At 36.8% G+C, this 21,726-nt stretch overlaps 1 protein-coding gene and 1 pseudogene across 1 annotated transcript in view; both read left to right on the forward strand.

Annotated features, from left to right (window-relative positions):
- GRM8 (glutamate metabotropic receptor 8) overlaps positions 1 to 21,726 on the forward strand; it is a 676,955-nt gene that overhangs the window by 461,130 nt on the left and 194,099 nt on the right. The gene's annotated exons all lie outside the window — the stretch shown is intronic.
- On the forward strand, positions 16,302 to 16,420 carry LOC112478851 (annotated as a pseudogene).

The following is a 21,726-nucleotide window of genomic DNA, read 5'->3' on the forward strand; positions in this document are numbered from 1 at the left end:
TATATTATATTATATGTTATATATTACATTTTGTTATTATATATTATATTATAAAATATATATTATTCTGAGGCAATACAATTATGAATCAAATGTTATTTCTGTATTTATGTAGCTCATATATTAATTTATGAATATCAATGGTTAGGTTAGACTTTTTTAAAAAGTATGTTCTTAATGAACTCACATACCTCATACCCAAACCCACAGAAATTTATAGAATATTTTAGATATTGTCTTATTGGATTTATATATTTATATTTATTAATATGTAAATAAATATTATGTATGTATGATAATATTCAACTATTTAAATATTTTACTTGAATTCATGTAGACACTAGCTAAAATTATTTAATTTTTGTGATTCAATAATTATATGTATGTAAATATTTACATAGTTAGGTTATTAAATAAAATATTTAACATATTTAAATGTTTGTATGAGTACGAATGGTATATAATATTTAAAATACTGTTTTATAGATTTTATATTATATAGTAATTAGAACATAGCTAATTAAATACTGTGATATACTTTGGGGAAATTTTATTTTGTTAAAGAGGAAAAATGATGTATAGAGAACATATAAATTTATATTTTAAGTGCTTGACAATATTTTTTATGAGTGGTGAAATATTACCCATATAAACTAGAAACGTTATTTCTAGCTCCCTAAAGCAAATCTTGGGTGGCCAGCCTTAGTTTCATCAGAATTTTGTTCAGAGTGGGAGGTTTGCCTAGCTTACACTTACAAATTTTTTTTAACTTATTTTATCTTTGTATAGCTCTGCAATGGGATATATTGACATCCATAAAAACCTGACAATTTTTCTAAGAGATGGGAGAAGATCCTTTCTAACTCCTCTATGTTCTGAATTAGAATAGACTCAGGCCCAGTGGGCTGGAAGGACAATCAATTCCTGAAAAGAGTTTCTAGGAAGATACAGCAACAGGACAATAGGGCCAGGGCCCAACTTGGTTCTGGGCAAGAAGGGGAAGTAAGTGACAAGGAGAGCCGGTTATACGGATGACTCAGATTTCCTGTGTCTGGGAAAAGCCCTACAGCTCAAAGAATAGTGGCAACAGCAGAGAACTACTCATCTACACAGGCGCAGAGAGGCAGCATGCTCTTTGGAGCCTAGATCCATATGCTGTGGAAGGGTCTGGGTTGGAATATCAAAGAAGTGTTGACTCAGAGTGTCCTGGCTAATCTAGCAGGCAAGCCACTGAAGTGAGTGCTTGCCTGCCCTCAGAGAACCACCGAGTAAGATCTGTGATTGCCAGTAAAATCAGGGATTGGCCTACCTTCTACTTTCCTACTTTTTTTTTTTTTGACATGATTCACCGATGACAACGATGATGATGATGATGATGATAGCAGCTGGCACAGATTACTATATGCCAGACATTCTTTTAAGAATGCTTACTATGCATTAATATTAAATACTTTTCACAAAAATGCTATGGAAAAGTATTATTCCAAAGAGGAAGAAACCGAGGCACAGAGGGAGGTACATTTAAGTGTCCCAAAGGTAATTGGATGAGTTTGCCTCCTTACCCATGTCACCTCCCTGTGCTTCTAAGTCATTCTCTGTCTCTATTCAGAAGCCAGTGGAGCTTCTGCTGCAGTCAGTGCATTAAATTAGGAGTAAATCATTTGAATTCTTCTGTATACTCCCTTCTCCTAGCCACATTATTAAGCATCATAGGAATTGTGGACCTTTGACAGGAGTAGGACCTTAGACAGACAGGGCCTTCTGCTGCTATTTGTGAGGTCTTGAGCATCACGTCCAGAGACCTGACTATTGCATTGCTTTGTACCCCAAATTGTAAAGAAAATTGCCCTGGATTGAACTACGCATGCAACACATGTATTTATGCATGTGATTATTTATAATCTAAGTTAAAGGTGGCACAGATTGCTTTCTTTCATTATTGAGTATAATGAGATCACTCTTGGAGAGGCTAACTTTGTTGAAGATGCAAATCTAAAGGTTTGTGACTTGCTACAATCTGCCCGGCTGTTGATAACTCATAGACTGTGTGCTTTGATGCTTTCAGAAAATCTCCAGTTGTCTTGAGCAAACATCTGCTCTTGTCATTCCCTTTGCAATTCTTTTTCACAGCAAGCACCCCCTCTATGAGAACCCATAGAATATAAAGGCTGACATGAGGTACTATCCATTTCTATCTCCATATAAGATGTACATCAATTTAAATAACTTTGGATATCTTTTTATTTTATTTTCTTCCCTTCCTCAATCCCTTGTACAATTTGCCAATGATTTTTTATTCTTTTAAAGCACTGCTTAAAATTACTTTTAAAGATAATTACAGAAGATATATTAAAACAATCAAAATCCCAAATCATTTTTTTCTAAAACAGAAGCTTATTATGCATAAGTATGTATATCCAGCTTCCTCTTTTCAGGAACATATTTTATAATATGCTTTAAGTAAACATGTCTTTAAGTTATAGATACATTCATAAAGGAGGGATCATAAGTGTATCATCATGATGAATACCCTAAGATACACATATTTGTCAGGATAACCAATTGTTATAATAAGCAGTGCCAGAATCTCAGTGGATTAATATGATAAAGATTGATTTCTTTAAAAATGTCACAGTCCAGTGCAGGTTAGTGAGGCTGATAGTGGGCACTTTGCCCTATGCTGTTTTCAAGAACTCAGTTTCCTTTTACACAGTGGCTTTGCCATCCTTCAGGGCCTCACAATTCTCTAGGGCATCTTTGCCCCTGGCCAGTCAATAAGAGAAGGGAGAAAGCATGGGAAATCCAGCAGGGTGTCTTTCAGAGGCAGGCCTAGAAGGGTCGTGTAATACTTCTGCTCACATTCATTGACCAGAACTTAGTCATGGCCGCACGTAATTGCAAAGGATGCCTGGAAAAATGTGCTGCCACCTGGGAGGAAAAGAGATTCAGTTTGTTGAATAATAAGCTGGTCTGACATGTCCCATCGAAGAGAACTCACTCTAGTGGGTGAGTTAGTTCCTGTTTGTCCTCTAACTCCTGAGAGTAGGTCTCTAGTGAATGGAGAATATCTCTGAGAGAGGAAACACAGAACATATTTGCTTAATCAGTTCTCACAGACACCTATTTAATGTATATTCCTTCCATGTGAATGTGAACTCCTTGTGGCCAGGGTAGTATCTTATCCGTAGCAGTAAAATTAACAATTTTTTTTGTGTTTTTTTTTTTCTCATCACTATTTCCAATCATTGTGTTTTTACCTTAATCTCAATTTCTTCAATGCTCTCACTTTTCACCTGCTGCCTAGGGTGGCTGAACTTAGGTAGATGTTAAGAGAAAAGCAATTTGGTTAGATGATTCATACTAAGATATAGTTAATTGTAATATTCTCTTAAACTTTCAAATGTAAAATCTCCTTGAAATCTCCTTGAAAGAAATTCACATTCTTTCTCCTCATTCAGACATGTTTAAAGTGCCTCTGCAGACCACTGTTTTCAGTATAACCACACTCTCAGTGGCCCACACCTGTGAGTCTAAAGCTTCCCAGAGTGTGGCTGTTAACACAAACACTGATTCCCTTGCTTTCTTTGACCTGTTGTAATATTCTTGCCTAAAGTGAAACCCTTTTGGTTTACCTCTGAACATTAATAACTACAATTTCCCGGGCCATTGTTCTGACTCTGTGGCAATCTGATATCTAGTATCCACGGGGCTATTTAATGCTTGACTTATTCATACTTTAACCCAGATCAATTTTGAGCGCTCCATTTTCCACCCCCTGCCTACTCTGTTGGCTGCCAGTCCACATGTGGAGAAACTTTTCAGTCGAATCCGACAGTTAACAGTAAAAGGGAATGATTAATTGACAGAGTTTGTTTGTTTATTATTTTATTACATTTATTGAGGTGACATTGGTTAATGAAATTATATAGGTTTCAAGGGTACAATTTTATAATATACCATCTATATATTACATTGTGTGTTCATTACCCAAAGTCAAATCTCCTTCTGTCACCGTATGTTTGACCCCCTTTATCTTTTTCTACCTCCCCCCATCCTCTTTTCCCTCCGATAACCTCCAAACTGTTGTCTGTGTCTATGAGTTTTTGTTTGTTTGTCTACCTAACATTACATCTTAAAGAACTAGAAAAAGAACAAATAAAGCCCCAAATCCACAGAAGGAAAGAAATAAAAAATTAGAGCAGAATTAAATAGAAAACAAAACAAAACAAAAAAAAATAGAAAAAATTAATGCCACAAAGAGCTGATTATTTAAAAAGATTAATAAAATTGACACAGTCTTAAAAATATGTGAAATGAAGAAATGTAGGAGGTTTCATGAAGGAGGCATAATTATGCAGATCTTTCTCACACTCCTTCACACTGTATTCTTGACTGCCACGAGCGAGCGGCGCGTTAGATCTGCTTTCATCTGTCAATTATCTAAGCCCCAGTAAAGGGAGCAGGGAAAGGAGAGTTCTTATAGTCAGCCCTTCAATTTCTGCCTCTTTCTGAGGAAACAGAGCAATCAGTTATTTTAATAAGGAGGCAAATGCCCTTAAAGGAGGGCCTGCAAGATGAACAGCCTGACCTAAATTCACTCACCCATATGTCATCCCAATTTTAGTTTCCACATCCAGGGGAGGTATCCTTGTGAAAAGGAGACCGGACTCCACAGATTTAGGTTATTAGAACCTTTTGCTAGAAAATGGAGGAAGGCCTGCCCCTAAATGCTCCAGGGATCCTTGGATAGATGTCAGAGATGATTAGTCAAACCTCATTCTAATTTCTTTACACCATCATCTCTCCCCACCAGTCCCAGTCATTAACCTGTTTTTTCATGCTTTGAGTCTGTGTCAGAGACTACTAGCTACCCACCAATTTATTCTTTCTTCTTCATAGGCACAGGCTTAACTCTGTTCCCCAGCTTCCCCGGTGTGTCTATGCCTCAAGTTCCCTTCTTTGGAAGTGGGTATATGCCACTTGAAGTCTAGCGTAAAAGCCTTTCCCACGCACTTCTTCATGTTTTTTCTCTTTTTGGTTGACTGACATGTTCAACATCAGAATGACCTTGGAGCCACTTATTGAAGAAAGCAAAGAATCATCATTTTGGGTCCTTGAATGACTGTATGGAGGAGAGTTGTCCCATTGCCCTAAACACTAGCCCTGAACTATTACAAGAGAAAAATATTTTGTTGTTTTTTTAAGACAAAAGAATTTAGGGCTCTATTTTTTCTTCAGTGTAGCTTATCTTAACTAGTCAGAGGGATTGGATTGGGCTTAGTAAGGTGATTTCGATATCAGAAAATATTAAAGTTCTTTCTTGTAGAACTAACCGGTCAAGGCAACTTTGGTTCAATCTTGTCTTGGATGGGCTTCAAGCCTATAATGGAATTTTTTCTTACGAATTGAAATGAATGAGTAGACAGATAACTTGTGATTCATTTTTATGCCACTGTTTATTCTTTCTTTGTGTTGCTCTGTCTTCTTTATTTGTTGTGCATACAGCATGGCTAGCTACTTATAGCTTTAAAAAAATTATTGGGAAATGCATTTATAATGATTTCTACTCTTGAATTCTATATCTATATATCTTCTCTCTCATGTATTTTGTTAACCTGAAATTTACAAGATGAACAAAGTAAAATAAAGAAAAATTATTCATACAGAAATGTATAATAGTTGCATATATATTTAAAGTGTATTAATATTATTTATTAATTGATATTAATTACATAATACTTTCTGAACCAGTAGGGTAGTTGAATAAGCACTGTATTTGTTTTCTATGGCTTCTGTAACAAAGTACCACACACTTAGTGGCTAAAACAACACACATTTATTTAGCTTATGGTTTCTGAGGTCTGAAGTCCAAAATGAGTCTCATTGAACTAAAGTCAAGGTCTTTAGGAGCCTCTTTCAAGAGGCTTCATGAAAAATTCTGTTTTCTTGCCTTTTACACAGTTCTTAGAAGCCATGCACATTCTTTGGCACAAGGTCCTCTTCTTCTGCCTTCAAAACCAACAATAATGGAATATCTTTCACACTGAATCTCTTCTTCTGTCTCCCTCTCCACATTTTAAGTACCCTGTAACTTCATTTGGTTCACCTGGCTAATCCAAAATAATCTCTTTATTTTAAGGTTAGTTGATTAGCAACCTTAATTCCATCTGCTACCTTAATTGATTGTCATTTGCCATGTTACCTAGTATATTCATAGTCTGGGGATTAGGACCTGGATATTGTTGGAAGGGGGCATTATTCTGCCTTCTACAAGCACTGTACCAAAAGTTGGATGACGTCCTATCCCTAAGGATGTAAAGTCCTCTTAAGGGAACATTTATGGAGTGATAATGCCATGATAGAGACAAATTACAAATTATTATTGTAATACATCAGAAGACTTCTCAAAACAGTGTGAGGGCAAAAAGAAGATATGTCATGGATGCATTATTAGTTGAGTTTAGTTGATTCAGTGAGAACAGGTAGGAGTGCCTAAATATAAGCAAAGGCGAAGAGTTTGAAAATTATCTCAAAGGTCATAAGAAGCAACAAAGACTTTTTAGATTTTACATGACATGAATAGTTTGTCTTTTAGAAGGATCATCCTCATGGCCCCATGGAGGATTGATTAGAGAGAGATAAGCCTGAAAATAGGAAGATCTAAAATGCCATGACAGATATCCAGAGTGATGATGAGAGCAGCTGCAGTATAGACAGAGCCTTGGGCATGTTTAAGAACGATGTAGAAGATAGATTCTATGGTACTTGGTAATGCGTGGCTAGAGGAAGGAGACATATAATAGGATCTAGGAGAGCTCATCTTTTTTAGGTGATGGAAGCTTTATAATTAAAATAAATATAAGAGGAATAGCAGGTCTTCAGAGAGAAAATCTGCTTAGTTTGGGCTGTGTTGAGTTGAATTCCTCATGGGGCATTCAGGTAGAGGTCTGGTTAGAAATAAGATAAGCATGGTACTCAGAAGCAAAGTTAAGCAAAGATGGTTTAAATGCAGATTTGATGGTCTGGTGCCTTCTCATAGTTTGTAATACCCAGTCAGGGGCATAATGTTGTCATATATACCTGTATCAATTAGGCGCCTCCTATGATGCTTCTCCTAAGGAATCCATTGGTATAACTCAGCCTTTCAAATCTAGGATTATAGAGGTTTGGGCTTAGCCCATGTCTTTAAAAAGTGAACAATAAAAAAAATCAAGACAACATTAAGATCTATAAAATGAGGTGAGTTTTAGGCATAGAAAAGAGTCTCCATTGCCAGTATTTTCCCTTTAGAAGCTGGAGAATGGGATAGAGGGAGAAAGAGAAAATATTTGACAGTGCAGTTTAAGACAGATATAGGGAAGCCCTGTTCACAGACAGCCCTGTTCACGGACAGAGCTTATCTCTAAATGGATGTTCATTAAATAAAAATGAATCAATAGGCAAGGAGTACATGAGGGGACAAGTCTGAGTAGAGAGACATTGAAAAAGAAAATGAGAGGAAGAAAATATATTAGGTCAATCGAATGTCCTGTGAAAATAAATTGATGATGTTGATTTTCTAATGGACCTAGGAAACTATCTTTTAAGTCAATTCCAGAGAATAATTCCAAAATATGTGTTCTGGGAAATGACAACAGCAGAGAAAGTATTTAAACTTCCAAGGGTCACAAAAGGACATGTTTCTTTGGATATATGCATTATAGTATAATTGGCACAAGAAATCTGTTTCATTTCTTTATGACCTCATTATGTTCATTTTTTAAAAGCTTAAGGGAGAATAGAGTGCTTTAGTGACGGCTGCACTTCACTATTGTAAGACAAAGTGCAGAGTTTGAGTCAGAATTGAAAAGATTTTTGATTGTGTAGTTTCAGGATCAGACTCCAAATTGTGTGCCTTTGAGTTTGATCACCATTCAAGCCAAGCTCTGAGGCTTTTGACATTGTGAAGAAATAGTGACAAGATCAAAGGATAAAAAGAAAAATCACTGCAGATGAAATTCGGTTCACACATTTTAAAGGCAGGTATATCGTATATACCACTGGGGTATCAGGTCAACCTGTTAGTGCCGATGAGATGGCAGCTCAAGAGAGCAGAAAACATTTTATGTTTTGATGACAGCAGAATGACCGACACACTGATCTTTAATCTCTGTGTTTGCCAGAGGAAAAAGTGAAGGAAGGCAGCAAAACAAACACTCACAAAGCAGTTTACCAAAAAGCCATCCCTAAGCTCAGAGTCAAATTCTTCTCAGAGATGCCAATTAAACTGCCACCCCCATCCTGTGAAAGTGTTCTATTACCTCGTTTGTAAAAATAAGGCAATAATTATGAAGAAATACATTTATTCAAGAAAGTATTATATATTATGTTAAATTCAGTTTTATATGATACCCGTAATATGTTTTCCTAATTTATTTCATAATCATTAAAAGATTTCTATTTTCTCATTATATTCCTTATGATTAGAATTATAAAATCTTGGAATTTTAAAGATGGTCAGAGGTTTGGAACCCATTTAGTTATTCTTTGCACATCAACTCTTTCAAATAATGATATAGTGACAGTTTTGCATAAAAATCAAATTCTGCTTTCTTTACATTCATGTATAGTAGTGCCCTTGTCAAGAAGATAATTTATCATAAGAATGACGACTGCTCTAATACCCACCCACTTATTTCAGAAATAACTTTTGAGAATCCAATGAGTTAAATAGATGTAAGGAAGGAAGGAAAGGAAGAGAGAAAAGGAAAGAAAGACAGAAGGGAGGGAGAGAGAAGAGGGAGGGAGGACAATGTAAAGAAGGGCGTATTTATGATGATAGACCTAACTACTTCTTTTCTAGGGGTATTATAAATTAGATGAAAAAATTATGAATGTTGCTTTAAAAAATATAACATTGGATTTTAGAGTGAAGACGAAAAGGAAGCGAAAAATAGAACTAACTATAGAAATCAGTAAACACCTTGTATTTCTTGATTTCTTTTTTAAAGACTCAAGATTGCCTTTTATGCTAACAGCTGCTGCTTTGAAGAAAAAAAAAATCCACCCACTCCTTACGTCTCTGTCTATTTGTAATTTCCCAGCTCCCTGGAGGCTTGGTGAATTGTGTGGCATTTTTCCAGAGAAAGATTGCCCAGCTAAGAATTGTAGTAGATCACAGCCTGGCTAAACTTTAGCTATCACAAGGCTTTCTAATAATACACCTCTGTAAGGTGTCTCAGTGGTTCCAAGGCCCAGCATTATCATCTTTCACACATGTTGACCATCACAGGCTACAATAGCGTACTTTCATGGGAATGGACTGAAGACTTGACAAAATCATTTATAACCTATTTTATTACTCCTTTTAGTACAGTATCTAAACTATGCTTCCTGGGGTCCTGGTGTTTAATTGCAGCAGAATTGCTACAGGTTTAAAACTATTCATCCCGAGGAATACTTTATTGAGTAAACATTTCAACTTTGACCACTTATTGAAGTTTAGAAAATAAATTTGTATCCATTTTATATTAAAAATAATTACTTTCAAAATATGCCTCTATATTGCAAGGACTGAATAAGTTAAAAATGAGTAATGCATACTGTGACAGTTTATTGATCGTGTGCCAAGAATTATGCAAAACGCTTAAATCTATTATCTCATTTATTGATTTATTATTCACAATAACTTTGTAAGGCACATAGTGCCCATTTTATGGGTAAAAAATTTGAGATTCACAGATGTTAAATAACATTTCTAAAACCCCTTGCCTCTTAAGTGGCTAATCCAGGTATTGAACTCACATCTGTTTGACTCCAAAAGCCAGGTATTTCCATTCTCTCACAATGTATAGTATTGATTACACATTAATTTTCTTTTGAGGTGGAGAAAAATAACTACATGAGAAGTGACCCCAGAGAGCCTAGACATTTCCCTTAAAAAAGTAGACAGTAAGATCATCTGCTTGGGAAATGCAGCACATTATGAAAAAGACTTGAGGCCGCCTCCATGAGAAATGTCTCTGGGCATCTATAAAAGGTTAGCCACTGCGGTGACAGCCCTGATGAAAGGGGACGGCACAAGGGTATAACAGTGTAGTCACTGGAACTCCTTAGCTGTTAGGCACTTCTGGTCAGGGTGGAGGTAGAAAGCATGAACAAAGCTGATCCCAGAAGCCAATCATTCTAAAGTCTGGAAACAAAACAAATGGGAAGTCTGAAGTTTGCATTGTTACATCTACCTCTGATTCTCAATGGGCCATGATCCCTGTGCAGTGCAGCCAGTGTAGACACTACCCTGACAGTCCTGGCCTCCACCTCAAACCCACAGTGGAACTCACCAGCACAGAAGCAAAGCTCATCACCCTTAATCCTTTGACTCGACTCACCCACGGCTGCAGAATTTCTGAATGGAAAACGAAAACCTCTGTGAATCAAATCTTCTCTGTTCAGACCTGAACCTGAAATAGTCAGGTATAAACACACCTGTTCCTAAAGAATGCTTTTTTTTAAAAAAACTTCTCAGTAGTGGAGCAAGTTCAGCCTTCTCTCTGGAAAAATGAGAAAATAGAAATAACTCACTGAAATTCCGAAAGGCATTACTGTTCAAATTAAGGGATCTACTCAGCTATGTTCTTGTGAGTTACTTCTAGAAATAAAAAATAGTTTAAAACTCTTAAATTTATATTCTTAGCATGGTTTCTAAGTAAATAGATTTTTCCATAAAATTATTCAGGTACTAACCAAAAGAATTGGTAACTTAAGCTCTATTATTATTTCGAATAAATGACTGCTTTGTTTTATTTTTACAAATATGTAAATAGGTAATATGTAATAAGATAACAAATATTTTTGAATATTAGGTATCATAGTCCTTTCTAAAGTGGAAATAAAGGCGACACTGAATTTGTGTGTAGAGAAAGCATGGCTGTTGACCTGCTTTATTTTTCTTAATTGTCTTTTTTGGGGGAAGCTTGTTCGTAGTTGCATGTCTCAGCCAACTTTAACCTGCTGTCCTAGCATAAGGGAGGGCAATAGATGGCCGTGCCTACTGAGCTCTGTCACTCTCACCACTCTTGTCCCTGCATGGTTCACATGCGTGTTATGTGCAGGCCGGAAGCCTCTTGTTTTCTCTCCATCCTACCAAGCCTGGACCTCTCGGTGAGCCATGCCAGTGCTATCCATTTCCGGTCTCTAGAATTACTTGCCTTCCAAATCAGCTTGGCCGTTCATGCTTTCTGCCTCTTCCCTGTGCAGAATTGCCTCAGAGCTACAGAGTTCCAGTGACTATGCTTGTGCCGTCCTCTTTCATTTGGGCTGTCACCACAGCGATTAACTTTTTATAGATACCTGGAGACATTTCTCATGAAGGTGGCCTCAAGTCTTTTTCATAATCTACCTCATTTCACAAGCGAATGATCTTATTTTCTACTTCTTTAAGGAAAGTATTTAGACTCTCTAGGGTTTTATATGGTTACTTTTCTCCACCTCAAAATAATTTTCAAGAAACTCTTATCCTCTTTCTGCTCCCATTGACATGTTTATTATTCTTCTTTAATGACGGAGGAACAAGCCCGCTGGCCTTTTTCAAGAATAACCCCTCCACTCGTGAGCACAATCCTTCCTCTTCTATTTCATGCTTTCCTCTCTCAATTGCTCCTATTTCTTCAGTCTCTCCCTCTTCACTGATACTTTATCTTCTGCCTACAAACATTCTCAAATATTCTCTCTGTGCATGGGAGTAGAGTGATCCTTAAAATACCCTCAGGGAAAATGAAGGTACTTGGTTGGCTCTTGAATTTTCTGGGCACAGGCACACATGGAATAGGAAATGTAGCAGAAGTTTTGGACAAAGGAGGGTGTGTGACTGGAGGGCGAAGGTGAGAACTGACAATCCATGGGGGCATTTAGGAAAGGATTACTGGATTATTGGGCATGATGCATCATGAAGTCATACTTTCTAGTAGCACCCGTCTTTGGTGTTCTGGCAGAATGACATAAGCAGATGCCATGGGGAGCAAAAGGTGTTACACAAAAACAGCAGATATTACAAGCCTTTCTGATCTCTTTCTAAATTTCAGTGCATTTTTGTAGATAAATAACTTAGCTGTCAAATACATTTCTCTGGCTAACTGCTTCATAACTCCAGACAGCTTTGGAAAATATTGCTTCCAGCATGATTTTAAAGGGTCTGTGCCTTCAAAGTCAGAGGGTATAAGACTGACTACGCATAGGAAGGGGAAAAAAATCTGGTTTGAAAATCAGGCTAGTCTTTTAGAAAAGTAAAATCAATATGTCTATTCAATGTGCATGCCTAAATTTAAATGTTTCCTGATCCAGTTCAATCATATCCAATAGATAGATTATTATCAAATACCTGCTGGTTGTCTACTTAGGCTGGGAATGCAAATATATTTATGACAAAGTGATAGGGTTTATGAGTATGAAAAATTAGAGAACGAAGTTGAAGTATAACCAACTGTGAAAATTTATGCTCAGTAGTAACCTGTAAGGATGGTCAGAAAAGAGAAAATCAATGTTGACTGGAATTATTTGTAAAAGAAATGAGTAGAAAAGCCAATGGAGAGGATAGAGAGATAAACTAGTATATCTCAGCCTGGGAGAGCAAACTTTTAGCTGTGGAAATATGCATAGGAGCCTAGCCTAATTAAGTTTGAATATTAGTTTTAGGGAGATAAGGATGGAGACAAATACTTAAAAAAGAGGGGAGTTATCTTTTCCCTAAAGTCACTTCTGGGAATGCTCTTTATTGAGGCTCCCATGCACTTCTGGGCAAACCTTTCTTTAATATATTTCACAGTAGAATTTCATGATCACATGCATAGGCTGTAGGGGCAGAGTCTGGGGTTCAAAGCCTGGTTTCACCACTTAATGAGTGACTTTGAGAAAATTATTCAACTTTTCTGTTTCTTAGGTTTTTGATGTGTAAGATGGAGATCATGAGAGAACCTACCTATTGATAGGGTTATTGTGAGAATTAAATGATTTCATACATGTAACATGCTGAGCACAATGCCCAGCATGAAGCTGGCACCCTGTAAGTGGGTACTATTCCTATCAAATTAACTTCTGCTAGTTTCTGGGCTCTATAAGGTCAGGGGCTGTGCCTTTCATGTCTTGAAACCCTAATGCCTAGCATAGACCTAGGGCATATGAGAAACTAAATAAATGTTGGATCGAAGAAAGAAATACCACTTAGATGAAGTATTCCTTGATACTACACCACTCCTCACACACACTGCTGATGGCCAACGATTTGCTCTGAATGCACACCCTATGTGCTGTTAGAGAACTCAACTTGCTTCCAGTTTGCTCACATTTCTGATAGCTCCACGAAATTCTGAAAGTGGGTTATAAGATTTTAACTCTCAATTGAAACAAAACGTCTAATACATAGTCATGGCTGTAGCCTCTTTGTAGAGATAAAATTTAAGCTGCCTTTGCTGCTCTGGGGAGCCATTGTGGGTTCTTGATTGGGGAGCAGGTTATGATGATGGCAGTGTTTTGGGAAGATTTATCTAGTAATTGTGTGGAAATGAATTGTTATGAAGAGAGGTTGGTGGCAGGGATGCCAGGTAGGCGCGAAGCAATGAAGATTAAGGTCTTAGTGAGCATTTTGTCCACTTTTGCAGTATCCGCTGGCAGATATTGTGTATGTGCATATTAAGCATATTGAATAATGAGGGTCGTTGGAAATAAGGATATGAGGAGAACGCACAGAATACTTTTAAAACCAGACATAGAGTAGCTTATAATTTTTATGGCAGTAACTATTCATGTTCACTTTTTTTCTTTAGTATTGAGTTCAATAAACACAAAACATCCTGCATTCTGAGAGAACGTTGTCTTACCATGATGTTAACTTGACTGGGCCATGAAGTGCCCAGATATTTGTTCAAGCATTATTCTGAATTTTTCCATGAGCATGTTTTCAATTGAGATTAACATTTAGTGGGTAGACTGAGGAAAGTCGCTGGCCCTCTTTGATGTGTGTGGGCCTCACTCGGTCAGCTGAAGGCCTGACTAGAACAAAAAGGAAACTCAGCCTTCCTTTGGTGAGAAAGGATTTCTCCTGCCGGACTGCCTTCGAACTGAGACATTGGCTTTTTCCTGCCTTTGGACTCAAACTGAAATATTGACCCTTCCTGTGTCTTGAGCCTACCAGCCTTTGGACTAGAACTACCCCATCAATTCTCCTGCTTACCTGGCCTTCGTAGTGGGACTGGAACTATGCCATTGACTCTCTTGGGTCTCCTGCTTCCTGACTCACTCTGCAGATCTTGGGACTTGTCAGCCTCCATAAACGCATGATCTAATTCCTTATAATAAATCTCTCTCAGTAAATATATAGAATTACAAATATATACATTTTATTGGTTCTGTTTCTCCGGAGAGCCCTGACTAAAAACCAAATTTTTACAATTTCCCAGTGTAATAGGTGATTTCTCTCAGGTTCACATAGATATTGAAACAAAAAGAAAAAGGAGATGTACTTGCATGCATCTTCTCCCTACTAAATACACTGTCAGTGGCATTATAATTAATATCAACCTTTGCAATAATATATTCTCTTCTATCTTAAAATAATGAAACTTTTATCTAAAATTTATTTCCTAGTGATATAGTAATGATTACTTGGGTCTTCTTTACTTGCATTAGGTTTTAACAGACCAGACAACCTGTAAAATAATAAATAGCTTGAAGTTAATATAATGAAAATTTCTGAAGGAAACAGGCCTTTCATTACTTAATTTACTGCCATTCCTGAATAAATATGCCAAGATATTTATTTTTCTATATTTTATGGTGAATAATTTCATCTTAAAAGTTAATTGTTTAAATGTTTTGAGTCTACGGCCATGCTATCCCGAATAAGCCCGATCCCTTCTGATCTCACTGCTCTGGGGAGCCATTGTGGGTTCTTGATTGGGGAGCAGGTTATGATGATGGCAGTGTTTTGGGAAGATTTATCTAGTAATTGTGTGGAAATGAATTGTTATGAAGAGAGGTTGGTGGCAGGGATGCCAGGTAGGCGCGAAGCAATGAAGATTAAGGTCTTAGTGAGCATTTTGTCCACTTTTGCAGTATCCGCTGGCAGATATTGTGTATGTGCATATTAAGCATATTGAATAATGAGGGTCGTTGGAAATAAGGATATGAGGAGAACGCACAGAATACTTTTAAAACCAGACATAGAGTAGCTTATAATTTTTATGGCAGTAACTACTCATGTTCACTTTTTTTCTTTAGTATTGAGTTCAATAAACACAAAACATCCTGCATTCTGAGAGAACGTTGTCTTACCATGATGTTAACTTGACTGGGCCATGAAGTGCCCAGATATTTGTTCAAGCATTATTCTGAATTTTTCCATGAGCATGTTTTCAATTGAGATTAACATTTAGTGGGTAGACTGAGGAAAGTCGCTGGCCCTCTTTGATGTGTGTGGGCCTCACTCGGTCAGCTGAAGGCCTGACTAGAACAAAAAGGAAACTCAGCCTTCCTTTGGTGAGAAAGGATTTCTCCTGCCGGACTGCCTTCGAACTGAGACATTGGCTTTTTCCTGCCTTTGGACTCAAACTGAAATATTGACCCTTCCTGTGTCTTGAGCCTACCAGCCTTTGGACTAGAACTACCCCATCAATTCTCCTGCTTACCTGGCCTTCGTAGTGGGACTGGAACTATGCCATTGACTCTCTTGGGTCTCCTGCTTCCTGACTCACTCTGCAGATCTTGGGACTTGTCAGCCTCCATAAACGCATGATCTAATTCCTTATAATAAATCTCTCTCAGTAAATATATAGAATTACAAATATATACATTTTATTGGTTCTGTTTCTCCGGAGAGCCCTGACTAAAAACCAAATTTTTACAATTTCCCAGTGTAATAGGTGATTTCTCTCAGGTTCACATAGATATTGAAACAAAAAGAAAAAGGAGATGTACTTGCATGCATCTTCTCCCTACTAAATACACTGTCAGTGGCATTATAATTAATATCAACCTTTGCAATAATATATTCTCTTCTATCTTAAAATAATGAAACTTTTATCTAAAATTTATTTCCTAGTGATATAGTAATGATTACTTGGGTCTTCTTTACTTGCATTAGGTTTTAACAGACCAGACAACCTGTAAAATAATAAATAGCTTGAAGTTAATATAATGAAAATTTCTGAAGGAAACAGGCCTTTCATTACTTAATTTACTGCCATTCCTGAATAAATATGCCAAGATATTTATTTTTCTATATTTTATGGTGAATAATTTCATCTTAAAAGTTAATTGTTTAAATGTTTTGAGTCTACGGCCATGCTATCCCGAATAAGCCCGATCCCTTCTGATCTCAGAAGCTAAGCAGGGTTGGGCCTGGTTAGTACTTGGATGGGAGACCACCTAGGAAGACCAGGTGCTGTAGGCATAACAAATTAAAAAATAAGGGATTGTAAGCTGACAAGGTCTTTGCAATCTGTGAGATAAACCAAGGGTTGCCTCGCCTAAAAAATAAAAAAATAAAATAAAATAAAATACATGTTTTGAGGCTCTTCAGTATTTTCAGATAGTAAAATCTTAAAAGTTTTTCATGTTTCAATGACTGTGAATTAAAGTAACACATTCATGATCAAATATTAGTTTAACGTTTAAAATATACCCACACGTACACACACATCCATATTTCTCTAGGCATGTGCACAAATATCTATGTGTACACATATAAATATAGAGATAGGTGTGTCAACACATATAAATATAGAGATAGGTGTGTCAACACATATTTCCATGTATATTTTCTCTGTAAGATTTTGGGCACATGAATATATTTAGATAGAGATAAAGAATATGTTCAAGGGATGACAGATATAGCCAGTTTTCAACATATAGCAATCATAAAAACAAACACCACCACGATGATGTTAATGATCATAATGAGAAACTTGTATGTGGATGGGCCTGGCAAATTAACACACCAACAAGGAGATTGGCATCATGGCCCAAGGCGTCTAGTGATGTCAATGTGTTTATGAAAAAGAACTAGTCGACTTCTCTAGGTAGTTATTATACAAGGCACAAAGGCTGGAGATTATGGTCTCAGGACTATGGGTCTGGGTTGGAGGTACGAAGTAAACACACAGTAAGAAGTTTGTATATGACTTGACGGTCTTATTTATTTACTTGGTGGTAGGTAGGCAGGAGAGGTCCAGACCTGACTGAGTCTGAGGAAGTGTTTGTGAATTTGGGGGAAAGCACAGGGGCTTGGTTTTAGGGTTAATAGAGTGGAACTGCTGATGGTATTTGATGATAGCCAACATAAGAAATTGCTGCTTTGATGCACTGTGCTCAGAGGGTTTTCTCATGACTCTTGGGCTAAAACAGTTTGACCTGGTTCAGATGAGGGTCTCAGGAAAACTGATCATTTATAAACTCCTATTTATACCTCTCCTTGACCTAATCCCTTGGATGTTCAGTTAGCATCTGTCTCCCACAGAATCTTGTCTTTCCCATTCCTACCTGTTCACTCTCCTGCAGCAATAATCACCTTTTTGTTTCTTGAACATGCCAAGACCTTTTCCAGCTTTTTTACCTTTTGCACCTGCTGTTTTCTCTGCCGAGAACTCTTTTCCTGATTTGTCACATGGCTCCTTTTCAATCTTCAGGTCTTAACACTTAGCATTCTTTGACCGACAACAAAATCACTCCATTTTTAGCAAAAGATAAATTAGTGCTTATAATTTTTTGGAAGGGCTTGGGAATAACTCTAGGTTAGGCCTTCAAGAGTGACTCCAAGAACACCACCCCAAAACTGGCCTCATCAGGAGGCTGGGGAATCAGGAAGCCACTGTCCCATCTGCTGGCTTCAAGGTTGCTCCACTGTAACCATGAGCAGGGGGTGACGAATGAGACTGAACAAACAAAGCAGAGCCCACAGTCAGCCTACTTATGATAATCATTATTTTCTGACACTCAGCTTGCCTCAGAGGGATCCAGATGCCTCTACCCTGACTTACTCTTTTCGCTTCTGTCATCTTCCAATGGCTGGGCAGGGGTTTTGGTTAATTGGACTATGAGAGCAATTTTCTACTTCTGATGGTATTTCTAAGACTAAACAATTTCTCATAAAACTTGACTATTTGGACTTGATTCTAGTTCTTGGAACAATAAAAATCAAAAGCAGGGTTGCAGTCTAAGGTTTTCCAATACCATTTTAAAGAGGCTACTCAGCAATCACTGAGAGCTTACTAGGAAGTAAGTTTGTTTTTCAGTTTTTGTTTTCTTAAAAAAAAATTAAAAAAAACCAAAACTTTCTTTCTAGACACACTAATTTCCTTGGTCAAAGTCAAGAATATATTCCTTATAAAAATTACCCATGCCTCTGGCGCATGGTTAGCTTTGAGAACCATGAGACGCAAAGTCTCTGAGGTTCCTTCCATATTTGGTGCAAGTATTAATAAGTATCTTTTACATATATAATCACTGGAATTAACTAAGGTAAAAGCTATAATGAGCAAGCAGTGTGAGTTGACAGGCCACTGTGCTCCTGCATGTCTGCTTTGCATATGTTTGCAATACAAGGAGGTCCAAATATTCTGGGTCTGCAGCTGGGATCAAATGAGTCATTTCATTGCTTCTATTTCTCTTATTCTACTTTAAAATGTTTGCAGTGAAGTGCCTAGCACACTGCCCAGTGCACTGTAAGTGTCTGGTAATTACTAGTTATGTATACATGTTTATTAAAAGGGAAGAGGGAAGGAGGGAGAGGGGAGGCAAGAAAGGAGAGAGAGGGAGGGGGGTGGGATTAAGTAATGAGATAATGTGGGAAATATGGCATAGAGACAGATTTGCTCTTCTTAGGTCAAAATGCTATTTTAACTTAGAAATGTAAACACAAAGTCTCTTGAGAAGAAGACAACATTATGTCCTTCACTGTTTTATGACTGGTCAAAAAATAAAATTTCGTTAAATTATTTAGGCATCTGAGAGCTATTAGGTAGCTGCTTTTTTGACTGAACATAACTTAAAAATAAATTTAATAGACATTTAATTTCACCAAATGATGTAACAGATTTATGTGAGAATGGCCTTGGACAAAGTGAACAAAATTAGGGCTAGAGTTCTAGAGGTCACTTTACCATTCTTTATCAAATTATATAATTTATTTCTCTCAACGTTTTAAACTCTATATGCAGATTATAATAACTTTTTTATTATAGGGTTGTTAAGAGAATCAAGTGAACTAATGAATGAGAACATACTAAGAAATATTTAAAACTGAGATGTAAAAAAGATAACTTGGCATTCTCCTAGAAATAGGTTTTCTTAAAAATTAATCATTGATTGCTTGAATGTAGGGGCATGCTGTATTCAATTCTGTTACAGTCTTCAGACTTATTTTCATTAAGTTCCTGATTTCTTGATTACTTTAGGTCTTTCCATTGCTGGCACATGGAACAGCTTTTTATGTTCATTAGTGTTGTAGAAACGGTGAAACTCCAGTTCTTCTGTCTGCTGTCCATGAACCTCCCATATACTACAATCTCTGTGTAAAGTTAAGTGGATGATTAAAACAACACTATTGACTCTCTGAATGATGTGTGCTCTTCTATCTCATTGTGGACCCAACACCAGTTCGGTTAACATTCTCTATCCCCTTGTGCAGCAATGTTTACTTACCCGAGCAGATGTTATAGTGCCTGGAAAAAAAGTCAGTTTTTCAATAGACGTAAGTCTTATGTGTTTGAGAAACACTTTCCATCAGTCTCCTTTGTGCCAGTGTTTATCATTGCCCTCAAAACTATGCATTGAAGCTAAAAAGATACAGCCAGCTCAGGTAAGCAAGACTCTGGTGGGCTTAGGGCATTTCTGGGGTACTCTGGCACTTTATCTGGAGCCTAGAAATAGTTTTTTGACATACACCGAAGAGAGAACCTCATCAGACACTGAAAATGGCACCCTGGAGCCCGCAAAAAACCTTTCAGGTGCTTCAGGGGTAGAAAAACACAAAGATGCAGAAACATAAAAGTTAAATTCAAAATGTAATAAAAAATGAAAGAGGAAATAGAAGATGAAGAAGGTGATAAAAAGAAATATATAGATTGCTTTTTTATTTAGCAGTCTTACCGAAATCATAGGAGGTGTGTTTTTTTCTGTCAGAGTTGAGAGTCCTTGGGAGTCTAATGAAAACATCATGAATTTTCAGTTTCACATTTTACATTTTTGAAAGCAAGGGGATTTACATTTGGCATCAATCCAGTAGATACAAAATATCACTACAGAGCTTTTATAAGCTTATTCTTATTGAATTCCATCCTCATAAAAGCAGTACAGTTACGATTGAGGGAAAGTATGGAAAATGGCTTTGTCATGAATTTTGATAGCATTGTTGAGTCTTTAAGTCTACCATCATTCCAGTCATTCTGTCATTAGTCTTTTCCTCTCAAGACCTTTGATGGCAATCGTGTGTTACAGATGAATCCATTAACTTACTGAAGTTAAGTGATTAGCTCAGCTTGGCAGTCAGGTGCAAGGTTAAGATTAGATAAAAGTCCCTCTGGCTCTAGTGATTTCTGAATTGAGGACAGCGACCCACCTCGTTAGAAAACCAGACATCAGAAATCACCTACCAGCTTCTTCGACCACATTCAAAAGGAAGTTTATTTACCTTTATGGAAAAAGTGCCTACGAAGATTTTAAAGATCGGATTGCTAGAAATATATGCTTTACTCTTCAGAAGCTGAAATTGTAATTTAGGGAGAATTACTTGAAGTAAATATAAATGTATTTCAATTTGTGTATTATACATGTAATTAATAATTCAGTATGTATTTCTTTGACCTGCAAATGTTTCAGGCACTACAATAGGCTCTATTGGAGTCACAGAGATGTGTAGCTCTTAGAATCTGCCCACATTGATCAATGAATTTATTGCTTCATTGTTTTATTCATTGATTTATGATAGTCAATAACTATTTAAATTAATGAAAAAGTCACTTGATTAGGAAAGGTTTGATGTAGGTAGCATCAGATGGATAATGTGTTCATAGGTAGAGAAATCTGGTTCATTCCAGGTACAGAAAACAAATGAACTCCCTGTCTCAAATAAATCCCAGAGGTAGAAAGGCATAATATATGTTTAGGGAATAGCAAATACTACACTGATATGCCTGGAGTGTTTTGTGACGTGACTGAAACTGAGAAATAATCTTAATGTAAGTTAAATATTGATAAAACATTTTTATATTATAAAAGATAAGCATCCCTTACATTAATTTTTCTGTAAATTTATGTTAGTTTCCTTAGTTTTCCTTAAATGGGAGAAAATTTTGTTTTATTTCAATTCTAACACACTTCTCTAAAATTATAACAAAGAGCAAGGCACTACGACACTTTAAAATTCCCCTTCCATTTACCGTAAGAGAAAAACAGCTCTTAAGATGAACTATGAGGTTTTCGCCAGAGTATTGCTTAATTAAAGATGACCAAAGAAATACCAGGCTCCTCGAAATTTCTTTAATTTGACAGCTTGAATTCTTAGCATGTTTGAGGAGTTCTCCAGGTTTCTCCTGTGATCTATTCCATTAGTATAAACCTCTGGAACTTAGCTCCAACAACAGAGTGCACAAAGGAATAAACTCACTTAGCGATCCTGAATAACAAACATTTACTGCATTTGCTTGCATTATCTTTCATCTTTTTTGGTAGATATTTTATTACTAAAATACAAGATCTGTT

The sequence above is a fragment of the Pteropus alecto genome, unplaced genomic scaffold (assembly GCF_000325575.1).
Source record: "Pteropus alecto unplaced genomic scaffold, ASM32557v1 scaffold22, whole genome shotgun sequence".
Taxonomy (NCBI): Eukaryota; Metazoa; Chordata; class Mammalia; order Chiroptera; family Pteropodidae; genus Pteropus; species Pteropus alecto.